Here is a 14,622-nt window from a genome sequence, read left to right on the forward strand (position 1 = left end):
CAATCTGATCTTCTTGCACCCCCACTCCCTAGATGCCACTGTACTGGCATTCAGCTGGTAGAAATACTTTTAAAGCTTTATTAAACCATAACTTTAATCTGAGTAAGACATCTTATTATGGGGGGAAAAAAAGAAACCCAACAACTCAGTTATAAATGCCAGTAAGCCATTTAGGGATTTAAAAAGTCAACTCAGCTTCTTAAACTAGGCCCAGGAGGCAATTGGTAGCCAAGATGTTTCAGTGCAGGCACCGTAGGATCCTTGTAGCTTTCATAGGTCAGCAATCTGGCTGATCCACTGTGTATCAACTGCATTTTAAGGACTCTTTTTAAGTCTGACTGGCTCAAGTACAGTTGCAGTTGGTGCACCAGCCTTCATGGTGTGAACAGGCTCTTCAACCCAGCTGTCACCTGCAAATCCAGTGACAACCAGGAAAAGGGTCAAGCATTTCTTTCTGGGGGATCCTAATCCCATCAAGAAGAAGCTTCGCCTCGGTCTCAGAGTCCACTCTTTTCCTTACCAACAATTCAATTTCAGCTTGTTCTCCATCTTTCAGCCTACTGAAATCAGGCAATGTTCAAGGTGCTGATTGTTTCCTTGGAGGTGGAAGACAGAAAGAGCTAGGATTTATTAGCATATCTGAGGACATGATACTGCAAAGATCTGAGTCACGTCCTCCAGTGGTTTCATATAGACGTTAAACAAGGAAAAAAAGAAAAAAAGAAGAAAAAAGAAAAAAGAAAAAAGAAAGAAAGTGAAACAACATAGACCCCTAGGAGGATCACACATCATGGACAGTATCAAAAGCCTCTAAGTCTTCCAAGATAATTAAGCAACTACCTTATTCTCAAGAGGCCTATAACTGAAAAGCTATTTTATGTAAAAGAAGAATGTTTTCAATAAAGTTCGTATAATCACTTCCTTTTAGTTCTCAGGGACACATTCCACATCTCCCCTAAGCATGGAGCTAGTCCCCATCTGGCCTATTTAATCAGCCAGGAAGGACAAGGGTTGCCCAAGGATGTGGCACTGCTCATTCTTGAGAAACCTGATGAGCAGTTTCCAAGGTGAAATCCAAGTGAGGCGAACCGATTTTAATTCCTACTCTATTGCAGCAGTCCTCAAATTTCCGAGCTGCCCGTGTATGCCAATCCATTCTGAGCGAAGTCAAGCCTCTCCGTCGCTCCTTACGGACTCTTCCGAAGGAAAAGGCCGGCGCTAGGACCCCGTGGGAGCGATTTGTGCGGTCCATCCGCAGCTCCTCGTTCTACCGTGACTGGTGGGTGGCGATGGCAGCAGGGCGGAGTAGCGAAGGCAGCGGATCTTAAGTCCCGTATTTTCTTTCACCCCGGGCGCTTTCGGATCTGACTTCATAAGCCAGGGCAGACAAGGACGCGCAGGGAAAAAGACTTACGGCGGCCGTAAGGGCGGCAGATGAAGTTCGGCACGGAGCTCCTGGTGCGAGGTTGGCCGCAAGGACGCTGCTCCCGCAAGCTCCAGTGCAGGATCGCGCGGTGAGCGACTTACTCTTTGGCGTGCCCGCCCTTGTCTGGAATCTTTTTACCGCGGGCGGCTGGGTGGATGTGTGCGTGTGTGTAGGAAGGGTCTTACTCTGATCTGTTGCTCTGCTGCTGCCGGCCCTGCCATTTCCCCTGGAAAATGAGCGCGTGTGGCTCGGGAGACAGGCGAGCGCGCGGGCGGGTGTGGAGGCAGCCACTCCCTTCTTCGTCTTGAGTTGGGGCTCCGGGGTTCAGCAGATCCCAAGCTCAGAACCCGGGGGAAGAAGGAGCCCGAGGCAGGGGAAGGGGGAAGGGCGGTCTCGCTGTTGTCCTTGAAAGTTTGGAAGCAGCGGTGGTCGGCGGTCTTCTTGCTCCTGTCTGGATGCAGGGTGGTGGAATGCAAAGGCTGTTTTGCGGGGGGGCGGTCTCTTTACCTTGCCGGATCGTCCAGGTTTAGAGTTGATCGTGGTCACATTCTCTGCTCAGAGGCTCAAGCGACGCTGGCAAAGGTGGTTTGGAGTTGCTGTTTGTCAGTGTGTCTTGAAAAACCCGCATCAATCCCATGATTTTGTTTTTCTTTTGGTTTTAGATGTCAAAGCCCTGTAGGAACTAAGCCACAGCCCTGTGACTACCGAGAAAAATCTCTCTCTCTTCTTTATGTGACTTAAAGTACAATAGTGGAGTGAAATCCATCATTGTTTCAACAGGATTTTTTTCCTCCCAAATCATAAGTGAGTTCATGTCTTGATAGATAAACCAATTGATCTCCCGAGAATCCGCAAAACTCTTTCTCCTCTATATCTGTGCTTTTATAAATGGTTGCCTTGAAGTTTCTCTCCCTGCTGCCCTTCTGAATTTCTTTTTATGATTGTATTCCTCTGGCTAGAAGCATACAGTATGGGAAAAAGTTTTCCAGTGGATCTGCTAAGTCACATAATTGCTGGCATTTCCAACTTGTATGTGCTAGACGGATGAAGGGCTGACTTAAAAGCTGGGGATGATGAATGTCAAGAGCAGCTCTACCAGCATCATGCTATTGCTACAGGCAAAAATGAAGGCACAGATTTTCTGCTCTTTTCCTGTGTGGAAGCTTTTCAGGGTACTGACCATATTTCGGTCAATTGGTGATTAAGCCTTTCACCTGATATGGGGACTTTTCTTTTCTCCCTCCTACGCTTGTACATCCAATCTTTCATTAGACTGAGTTCACATATTGCACTACACCAAAGTCTGGTTTCATTCTGGTCACTCAGCCAATTATCGTTTATTCAGTAAACCATGGCCTAATAAACCATGGCAGAGTGCAGCATGTACATTCGACCAGTGAGTTTACCCTTGGGCTGGTTTATTTACTTATGCTATAAGCATGTCCATGTCCAGGATTATAATCAGTGTGTACTCTTTCATAGGTTGAAATGTGTACAGTGTTATTTCAGTGTAAGTCTTGGTGTGCATGCAAAGGATTGTGGTTTTATTTATTTGATTTTTATGCTGCTCTTCGCTGTTCCTTCTAGCAGAGTCCAGAGGAAAAACATAGGAAAAAAGCCATCTACAGTAAAAAGCATAATACAACAAGCATGTAACATTTAAGATGCTGGGGCAACTGCTATCCTAGTAACACCTGTGTGAGCAAATATGCCTTTCAAGGCTTAGTAGTACTGAGGTCAGGCTAAGGTTTCCTGGGAGAGGTCTACATACGGGGCAGCATCACTGAAAAGACCTTAGTCCTAGTCTCCGCCCTGTAAGACAGACCTTCAAGTGGGGCTCGGCTGACCTTAGAACATGATTTAGGTCAGGTGATTCAAAGTCATGGCCTTTTAGATAATTTTCAGTGGCCTGAACAATACTTAGAGGAAGAAGTAAGCTTGTATGTCTCGGCTAGCCCAAAAGTCAGCAGCTTTGCTTCCTGTCTATTTCAGTGGGTGCAGCAAGCAAGATGGATGGACTGGCAGAGACAAGGACAGAGGGAAGAAAGGGGGGGGGGGGCTTGCCTGCCGGCTACAGCAGCAGAAAGCCACTCACTCACCACTTACTCAGTCAGAGAAGGGCTGTTGAGATTAGGGCAGCAGCTTGTCAGTCTCAGCCAGGTGCTGTGGATCCTTCCTGGAGCTGCAGCTGAGCTCCAGCCAACGGGCTGAAATGCTCAAGGCTGTGGCATGCAACAGATTCAGAACAGACTCTGGACTGAAAAGGGAAAAAGAACAACAACATCCAGACACAGCAGGCTTCTAGTCCCACAGCAGGCTGCTTTTACCCACATGCCTGTTCCCACCACTGCTAGAGCCTCCCCTGGCTGCCAGCAGCAGGTGTCTTGTGTCTGCTGGAGTGACTAAAGACTTTTATATCAATATATGAAGAGTCTTCATAGTTGCTGCCCTTGGGCTAATGAACTAGTCCTCATGGAGTACTCATGATAGTTGAGTCTGAGCATCCTGGTTTGGTGAGGCAGTCTTTTTTGTATTCTGTTGTTGTTATCTTTACTGTTAACTCTGGGACCAAAATAAATAAAATATAGACACAATGGCTTCATTCACACTATATACTCAGTCTAGTTTCTGAATTAAAGATAAACTAACCAGGTAGGCTGGTTTGTACTGCAGGCCAAGCAAACAAAAAGCTACCTTAGGATGTTGTATGAGTCACATCTTTACCTGACCTAGTTGTGCTGTGTGTACACCAATTTTTCAAGATTGAGTTACCAATTATCAAAGCCAGCAGAAGTAGAACTTGCATCAAAGGGAGATTTATAATAAACAATTTTCTGTTTATTTCAATATAACTGGTTTATGGCTAACTTTAAATGTATCTTTTGGGGGGGATGGAATACCTCTTTTAACCTATGTAAGTTATTGTTAGTTATTCAAGTAACATATTTTATAATCATAAAAACAATTTGCTTCAATTTCGTCAGATATCTTATTGGTTATGAATGTCCAAAGCAGCTGATGTTGGTTTACTATTGCTGGAGATTTCAAAAACTTGCACACTTTCTGTCATTTTGTTTGGTCCTTTATAAAGCTGTTTCCCAACTATAGATGATTAAAATTGCAAACGTGCCTACTAATAAAACATAATTGCCTATTCAGTTATACAGAATAGAGTCAGGAGAAAAAAAATCCTGTAGTAAGATGAATTTTGAAATATGGTCTATTAAAATAATCTTGTATCATTTCATCAGAGTTCTTCTTATATAAGGCTGTTTTTTTTTTAATGTGAACTGACAGCACTGTCCTAAATATATCTTTGGTAAATATATCCGTCGATAACATATCTAAATCACAGGCTCACTTCAGTGTAAGGTTCAGATAAATGGCTGGTGATGATGTGGAATTCTGAGGACAAGTTTTGTTTTACAATTCTTTTCTTTTCCTTCATATGTGGAAAAAAAAAGTTTCTGGTTGCAGTTTTGAACAAATGGGAGCTTCTTGCTACATCTATATGTGTGCATCTGGTTTGTACTAGCTAATGCTAGTTTGGATGAGCCAAAATCAAATTCTAGTTCTGCATCCAGGTTTAGGTAAAGCCATTATTTTCTGAGTTTGTGGTTCATTGTAGCTCTAGGATCTCCCTCTATGGGTTTTAACAGCAGACAATTGTTACCCTGTTTGCAGTGGACGCTGCCTCGCACGGCACTTTGGTTACTAAGACTTTATTATTTAGCTATTTTAAACTCAATTTTTCTTCAAGGAGCTCACTAAGGCACTTATTTCATTATGTATTTTATTTATTTATATTTATAGCCCACCTTTCTTCCTGAAAATGCCCATGCCCATTTTAACCACATAACAACTCTATGATGTAGATTAGGCAGAGAAAGAATGACAGAACTCCAGTCATTCAGAGAGCTTTATGGCAGAAATGGGGATTTGAACCTGAACCTTCTTAGTTTTAATCATTCTTGGCTCTCTAAATGACCCTTACCTCCTATCTGTCTGTCTGTCTGTCTGTCTGTCTATCTGTCTATCTGTCTATCTATCAAATTTATACAGCTGCCCATCTCACAGACGTGAGACAAATTCTGACAGAACTATGTGAGATAGCTAAATGAAAGTGATTAGCCCCAAATTTTAGAAAGTTCATTGAAGTATGTGTGTAACTCTAAGTCCAGTTGCTTTGAATGGGGTACACCAGAGTACTATCAGTAAAGGCACTTTCATATCTCCGTCACCTTCAAAAGTGCTTGATGGTACTTTTTTTATTGCCTTTTGCTGGCTTGATATGTTGAAAACAAGAACCGACAATCAGTCTTTCACCCTGAGCTACTGCGTGTCCTGCAGTAACAAAACAGTTAAACAAGCAAGGTCCTTTTATGCTGGAGAGAAAGAGAGAATGACAAAACTCTTGTCAATTTCAACCCTTCTCCTTTCCCCTGGACTTCTGATGGAGAGCTGCAAAACCCTCAGACTTGAATTTGTCCTACAAGACCCAAAGTTTAAGAACTAAGAGGAGGGTTAAGGCAAACATTTATTCCAATGAAGAAGTAGTCACAACACCTCACCAACGAAGAAAAATACCCCCTCCCTGCATGTCAGCCCCAAAGATTAAGCAGCTCTCCCCCTTCCTTCCTCCCCAAATCACAACAATACTATGCAAATCAGTTATTTCTAAGAAGCAGCAATTCCAGTTAGGAGAGCTTATATTACATTTCTTCTCAGTAAAGTCATTTTAATGTTCAATATTCATAACCTAGTTTTCTAAATCTGTATTCTAGTGAACTCCGTTTAGGTTTTGGCTCTGTTCAATATGTTTGATTATCATTTCCATCCTATTTTTTTCTTTTTCTGTAGTTTTTAATGAGTCAATTTAAAAGGAAAAAAAAGGGCTTATGAATGATGTTCAATTAGAGTTCAGGATCCAAGCTGCAACTGAATAGAATATTTTAGCATTTAACATTCTCAACTATTGGTTCATATTTATTTTATTTCTGACACAATTACAGTACATATTGTGTAATATTTTATTCCTTGTAAAGGAATGTTCATAATGTTTTGTTACTACTGATATGTGGTGGTAGTAATCAGGTCTGAAAATGGTTGGACTATGGTAGTATGCAGACTCTTTTCAGCTGTTACGTAATTGCCTAAATCAAGCCTCTCTCAACCTAATATTCTCTAGACGTATTGAAGTTGCAAAAGAGTCCCACTGCCAGTTTGGGGAGACTACTCTGAATGCGGAGGTGATTAATTAAATATTTTGGTCAGAAATCAAAAACCTCCCCACTGTAATGTGCAATTGTAAACCCAGTTCAATCTCCTCAAGTCCTGCTGTTCTGTCTCCTTCTGGCAACTGTGTGTGTGTGCCTTCCTCGGAAGGATGAGCAAAGAATGCCAGGAGTGTATGCTGACCGTATATAATCCCAGGAGGGTCACCCAAGGCATGAAGATTGTCACAGCTGCCCATCTATAGCAAGCAGAAACCTATATTGGGCAGCAGTAGTATAGAAAGATGCTGGAAGCAGATGATCACTTTAGTAACAATAGCAAAGGCAGCATAATGTGCAGGAATACAGGAGTACTTGCAAAGATCAGAATGGGGCTGGTGTTCTCTGTGTCCATCTATGAAAGTGCAAATTGAAGTAGACTAGAAAGAGTATTGTGCTTTTGAACTTTGATCTTGGAGAAGACTCTCGAGAATACCATGGTTAGGCAAGAAAACAAACACATGGGTCTTAGGACAAATCAACTCAGAGTTCTCACTTGAGGCCAAATGACTAGGTTCAAATTATATTTTGGACACATGCAAAGACCCAGCTCTGGAGAAGTCTATAATGCTGGGAAGGCTGGAAAGAAAGAAAAAGAGGATGACTAGCAGCAAGATGGATGGATTCAATTACAGCGGCAGTGGGTACACCATTGGGCAATCTGAAGGACCAGGTTGGGGACAGATCACTCTGGACAAAAACTATTTATCTTAACCAAAATCTGTCCTGGTTAAGAGCTGACATCAACCTGATGGTACATCATCAGCCCCATTTCAATATCTGATTTTCAGTCATTGTTTGACAGCAGTTTTTGTTTCGTAGTTCTAAACCACAGTTGTAAATCAGAAATACAAACTTCTAAAACTTGGAAGAGTGAGAAGATATTCATGTACAAAAGGAAAGAGGAGGCATAAAATGAAATAACATACTGAAGTTTGGCAATTGGGTTGTACAGAATCTACAGAGCTTTCACTTCTGATAGTAGCAGATTGTTTTGAATTGGGATGTCACAGAAGAATCAGTATCTGGCCATCTCTCAACATTGACCTATTTTTTTACATCCACATATTATATTGAAGCTTTTCAAGAATTTATAAAGCATGTAGTTTTTACTCATGAGGGAAGTGAGAAGACGTGCTACATCAATCTCCTCTGCCATCATTCTTGGAATTCTCACAGCTAGAGAAGAACTGTTTGCAGAAGAAAAAATGTATACTTCTCAATCCCAAAGTGTCATGATCCCATGCAGACATAAACCAACAACAATTTAACAGTTGTCCATGGTTAATTTTGTAGCCATAGAAGCCCCATTTTATTTCTAGAAGAAGTTTCCAAAGGCCTGGGGGCATTGCTTTTTACTTTGAATACTTCCATTGAGGTCTGCCTTCTCCCCCCCCCCCCCCCATGAATTAACATGCTTTCAAACTTAACACAGCAAACTCATCATAATGGTTTTTTCTATTATTCCTATGTGATTCTGAACAGAGCACTATACCTGTTTAAATTGGACTAAATTTATCCAATTGCTTTTATATTTAAAAGAATCACAACAGGTGGCAGCACCTACTAATATTGCCTGATGTTGAAGAAACTAAGCAGGTTCAGGCCTGGTTAGTAATTGGACAGCAGACTGTCAGGAAAACTTGAGGTTGTAGACTAGAATAGGAAATTGAAGAAACATCCAGGAAGAAGGTAGTGGTTCACCATCTCCATATGGTTAAATAAGAGGGACATGTCCATGTAGCCATCGGAAGTCATGTTTGACTAGCAGGAGATTTAAAATTAATAGAACAACTTGATACAGTATTTCTAGGTTGGTTACTCTTTTTACATAATACTCTGATAAAAACAATATCCCAATCCTAATACAATGTGGACTCTTTACAAGGACACCTTGATGTAAGCAAGGTTTTTCTTCATTAATTGTAAGACCACAGAAGCAAAACACTAAATGGACTGAAGCTCACAGACTTAACAAGACAAAGGCAACTTAAAGCTTAGTACTGGGATTGCGTGACTGTGGATTTATCCTTGAAATTATTGATCCAGATGAAGTAGAATTGGATTAGATATTGATTTAGTCTATTTGATTTAAGCAAACACATTTCTGTCTACCGTTTTTTATCATAATATTTATGCATATTGGATCTAAGTCAGTTTCTGATTACAGCTGCTCTCTCCCTCTCTCTTGGTTCCATTCAACAATTCAAGCTATTGTGCAAGGAAGATGTTTGAATGGAAGCTTGTTTTCAGATTCTCCACTGCATGTGGTCTGCATAGGAAATGTGATTACCCTCTCTCTAGCAGAATTTCTCAATTAAAGATACTGACATCACTGGTAGTTTCAAAACAACAAACAGGTGGCCTCTCTGATTTTCCCATTTGACCTCTTGCCCTGGAATGAGTAAACCAATAAAGCAAAGTTGGTCAATTGAAGAGTCTGAGCTTTTTCCCCATTTTGTAGTAAAGACTTGGAGGGCAGAGAATTGCTTGCTTTTTAAAAAAAAAAACTCTTTCTCATTTAATTAACTAACCAACATGATAAACAGTATTTCCAGATTTGGTATAGGAAAAGTAGGAAAAAATATTTAAAAGGAGGAATAGGACTCATCGCAGGATTACTTATACAATAGCTAAATTCTATGCCCAAGCCATAAAACTTTACTATGTTCAGACCAATAACAGAAGTAGGTGATTTACTTAATTAATGAGATTTTATTGCACTCTCAAATTGTATTTGGTTGTTTTAAATTTTACAATCTGGTCTTGGACTGTAATAAAGTGTTCGCTCATTGTAGCTGCCTGCAGGAAATGTTTGGAAGCTATTATTTCTGCCAAAAGTGTTACATAGTACTGACTGATAGGGTGTGCAGACTTTTGGGCACACCATATTTATTATTTTCACATTTTGAATTTGTAAACATCTGCCTTTAAATAGTATGTTCTCAAATTTGCAGCAAGATGTCATATTTATCTTTGCACCATGTAGAGATGGCCTCAGCTTCTGTTCACATAAGGACTGATCCTCCATGAATTTGTTTCTTTTTAAAACTATCTAAATTGTGGACCATTTTGACAATGAAATCCATAGTTTAACTGTGCTTTATATAAATAGGTACAACCTTTTCTGAGCAAATATATCCTGCTTGTAATTTCAGTGGATAATTGTATTTGGTTAGTTATGTTTTCATCTTTGATGCATTAATTCCAGGGATTGATCTGATTTAGCAATTCTGTATAATCTAAAATCACAGATTAGTCCCATTCCACATTTTTTATGAAAGCTTTTAGGGCGAGGTTAAGATGAGCTTCCTCTGAGGCCTTAAAGATGAGCTTTAAGGTCCCAGAGGAAGCAGTGACAAGAATTCTTGTTGCTCTTCTCCATTAAGGATAGGTAGATTAACTTTTAGTAGTCTAGTTTTTTTTAAAAAAATGTTCTTATTTTTCATGTCCATATAACTGAATGGATAGATATCAGGGTTTTTAACAATATTTTTTGTTTTAAAAAAATAGTATTATATAACATCTAAGTGGAGAAAGAGCAAGTAGGCAACAAATCAGAGATTAGAATAATTTAATACATTCTTTATCAGCTAGTTACAACAAATCACAACATAAACAGTATTCAGAGAGGACCAGCACCTGTTGGAGATAGTGGGGAGAGAGTAGATGCTTTGATGGGGAGAAAATTAGTATCTAATAAGATATTAGAAGGGAGATATAAGAAGAGGCTGATCTGTTTTGGAGATAGGGATTAGAAAGTGGGTAATTTAGCTTGTTGTAGTGGGAGTATGTTTTCTAGAGAAATAGGCGATAAGTTGCTTAAGAGATTCTATTGAATTCTATATGGTATGGAACAAACATAAATCAGTTCTTGACCTCTCCAAACTGGACGCTGCTCTCCCCAAATAAAATGAATGTGGTATGATTCTAAAAAGATGACTAAAGTTCTTTTGAACACTCAAAATGATTAATTTCAGAAACTGAATCAGATCATTAAACTGAATCAGACTATTCACCCATCTAATCCAATGGGTTTTTACATTGATGGTGCCTCTTCATGGTCTTGAGGATGGAACCTGGAATTTGTGCAGCCAAATAATTTGTTCTACTACTGAGATATACTACTTCTCAAAATGCACAAAGTAGGATTTGTGTGGAAGCTTATGCATAGATATCTATAGTCAGGATGGCATGATCTTAGAAGTAGGACTTATTTATGGGTGAAAACATTCATCTAGCGCTGTCTTTTATTTCACCTGCTCAGTTATGTAAACCAAGCATGGGTTCAATATCCAAGTATGGGTTCAGATGGTTCCATTTTAATAGTAACCAATTAACAAATTTTGGATAGCTTAGCAGCTTCTTATAGCCTGAAGAGTGCACTAGGGGATAATATAGAGATGTTGTGTTATAACTGTCTTGAAAGGTGTTATAAAACACAAGCATAAGAATAATCATAAAAATGGTCTAAGACTATAAATTACATAAAATGTGAAATCTAGATTAGCAGACCAATGCATAGCAATATGGTTGTGCCTACAATTGTTTCAAACAACTCTGCAGAAACGTCTCATTTACAGGCCAATGTAGGCCCTGTAATTACTTGCAGTTTACAAAATCCAGAGTAATTACACTGACTGGAATGATTTGGCTTTATTCAAAACGCAATACACCTCACTCCCTTCCCACCTCAGATTATATATCCCGAAAGCTATGGAACTAATGAGACTGCAAACAAGGTATGTATGTATGTATGTATGTATGTATGTATGTATGTATGTATGTATGTATGTATGAAAAATGTCTTTGAACCATTATTGGTCAAGTTAACTGTTATATTCAGATGAAGAACAAAAGACATTTTACATTAGGCAGTGGTCTCAAGTAATCTAAGGACCTGTTCTGCTGCACTGCTTTATTCTTTATAGTATAAATTGGATGTTTCTGATAAGATGTATAGATATATTTTACTCGAAGGTTCATTTCTTTCTCTGAGTCTCTTGTTTTCTATTTATAAAGCTATTGGTTAATTGTTACTAGAGAATGTCAGGTTAGGGGAAATGTAGAGTGTGAGTGCCAGCAAATATTCTGCATTTGTCAGAGGTAGGTTTTGTTTTTTAAAAAAATTGAATCCAAAGTGGTTTTATTATTTTTATCTGCATGCTTTCATGTTTGACACCAAGGGATTTAAACCTATTTAGCTGTCTTGAAGCTTTTGTTTCCATTCAACGGTAATGTTATCTAGAAGCCAGTGGTCTCTAAAGTGAAATAAGTATGATAAACATTTTAGTCTGCTGTGTATGAAATAGTTGATTAAATTTACAGTGTGCTTGCTTGAAAAAGACTGACAGGTGAACTGACTTTCATTTTTCAGAGTAGCCACCCAGATGTGTCTGTTCACAAACAAGACATGGTGACATAGGCCTCCCCACTGCTGAGAAGGAAACAGCATAATATAAAAGAATATTGGCAGGGCTTTACAAATTTTGTTATGCCATGGACATGGTTTGCTCAGTTTTAGTTCAGCTTGCGTGATCCCAGTTTTTTGGTTTACAATTCCTCACTTGTGCCTTAGTGTGAAGTGTGAATCCAGCCAATTTTACTTTATTCAATAATCAATGGTTAAACAAATAGGTACTTAGTTATTTGCTAATTTATGCCCCCATCTCTGCTGCTGAAGCTAAAATTTTCTTGAAAGGAAGTGGGGTGGAATGAGCAAGTCTATCTTTCGTATCACAGAAGTTTCCTGGATTTATATTGTGATTATTGCATCCTCTGCCCTTTGATAAAAGAAAAGGTATAAAGCATTGGATATTCACTTATTCATACCATTGTTGTTTGGCCTTTCTGGTCATAGAGCATTCAGGATGGCTAACAATAAAAAAGATGATAAACATGACAATAAAAAAGACACTGAAAGAGGACCAAATCTCTTCATTGTCATGGAGGTTATTTGAAACCACTGTATTTGAGCTTTGGCAACTAGAATGAATTCCACAATGTAAGAAAGGACTACTCCAATCCAGGAAGTCACCATGATGGCTTTCTAATAGTGTCCATTAAACTATGAAAGTCAAGAAGTCTTTCTTCTGGTAACAGAATTTTAAACTGATTGAATTGTCAACCAAATGCAAATGCAGCTCAGTTTTATTAAGTGTAAAGAGTAAATTGAGGCAAAAGTCCTTAACTTCAATATACATTGATGGAGTATGAGCTGTCTGTAATTAAGCAGCAAAAAGAACTTGAGCTCATTGTAGCCAGCTCAGTGGACATATCAACTCAGTGTGTGGAGTTGTGAAAATGAAACATTCCATACCAGTGACTGTTAGGAAAGGGACTGAAAATAAAATTGCCAACATTGTGATGCCCTTTAGTATCTGTGATATGTCTGCTTTTGAAAACTGTATATAGTTCGTAGTAGTATATTTGTAAAATGTTAGGATAGAGCTGTAAAAATGCAGAAAATGTGATCAAAATGATTGGGAGTGTGTATGAATAACTAGTTTAGGAAAAAGGCCAGTAAGGGAGGACATGATTGAGGGGTATAAAACCATGCAAGTCATGGAAAAAAATAGATAATTTGTCTTTCTCAAAACAATAGGGCCAGGGGCAATCCAGTGAAGCTGTATGGAAGGGCATTTAACAGGAAGCATTTCTTCATACAATGTATAATTAAGCTGTGGAACTGATTGTCACAAGATGTGGTAATAGCTTTAAAAGGGGATTGGATAAATCCATGAATGACAGACCTTGAAGATTCAGTATCTTTTCTGAGATGTGGTAACATGCTTCCCAATACCACTTGCAGGGAAAAAGCAGAGGGAAGGGCTATGTCTCCATGTCTTGTTTGTGACATGGAGACATCTGGATAGCTACTCTGAAAAACAAAATACTAGTGTAAGATGATCCAGCAGGGCTGTTCCTATGTTCTTAGGTGTAGAATATGACATTCTACTACTTGGAGTGGTATCATTGTAAGAATAAGATTGTAAGATGAATCAGTTACTAGTCATATACATAATATTCTGCTTCCCTGGTAAGGGAGGATATGCAGCTGGAATAGTATGAAGAGTAGAGTATAAGGAGGATTTCAATCTTCTTTTTATTCTCCAAAGTATTACAGGATTTTGTCTAACAAGAAATATTTGTATAATTTCAAGGAAACAGCAGGCTACATTTTAGCAAGTTGATTTTTGGTTATTAAATGGCTTGGAAAAGAATTGTAGAAGAACAAAATTTAATAGCACATCAAAAGGTGTGTTGCATTTATCTATAACAATCTCTTACTAATTGCAGAAGTAAAACCCCCCACAGTTTTAGAATAATATGATTTTCTTTGAGTTAGTTAGGTAATACTTCAACTTGTAAAGGCCCCTGGGATTTATTCTTCTTCCTCTAGATGAGATTGGTGTTTGTAAGAGAGAGGCTGGCTAACAATTTCTTGAAACTTTAATAAAAGGAAGATTATTTCAATTGAATTTGAAGTGCATTTACAGCATTACCTCTCTGCTCATTAGAGAATGGTACTGAAATAAAATTAATGGATATTTTTTTACAATCCCTTTCATCTAACCATTTAAAATAGCCCTTTCTATTTTAATGTTATCTAGCAATGTTGTCCATATTAACGGTGATGGGATAATTTCTGATAGAACATCTTGTGATGGAGAGTTGTAGTAAAATATGAAGAAATGATGCTAGAGCCTCACTAGGCCTGGTGTTTGATTTAAATGGGATATACTTTTGGGGCCCGCCAAGCTTTCTAATACAATTTGAAAAATAATTTAATTTAAACTAACAAGAAGCTGGTATTCTGTAAACAAAGCACCAGCTTCCAACATAATCTTTTATTCCAAGAATACCTCTGGATCCAGATGGATCACATAAGCTTTCTTAGACTGTAAAATACTGGAGAGTTCC

General features: G+C 38.8%; 1 protein-coding gene across 2 annotated transcripts in view; it reads left to right on the top strand.

Annotated features, from left to right (window-relative positions):
• Nucleotides 1–1,260: 1,260 nt before the first annotated feature.
• SPSB4 (splA/ryanodine receptor domain and SOCS box containing 4) overlaps nt 1,261–14,622 on the top strand; it is a 189,912-nt gene continuing 176,550 nt past the window's right edge. For both annotated transcript variants that reach the window (XM_088132100.1, XM_088132101.1), the window contains exon 1: nt 1,261–1,514. The gene's annotated coding sequence lies outside the window, so the exon portion shown is untranslated. The remainder of the gene's footprint in view (nt 1,515–14,622) is intronic.

This window comes from Python bivittatus, unplaced genomic scaffold (genome assembly GCF_059951505.1).
Source record: "Python bivittatus isolate LINGU-HERP-01145 unplaced genomic scaffold, Pbiv_v1 ctg000980_np1212, whole genome shotgun sequence".
Taxonomy (NCBI): Eukaryota; Metazoa; Chordata; class Lepidosauria; order Squamata; family Pythonidae; genus Python; species Python bivittatus.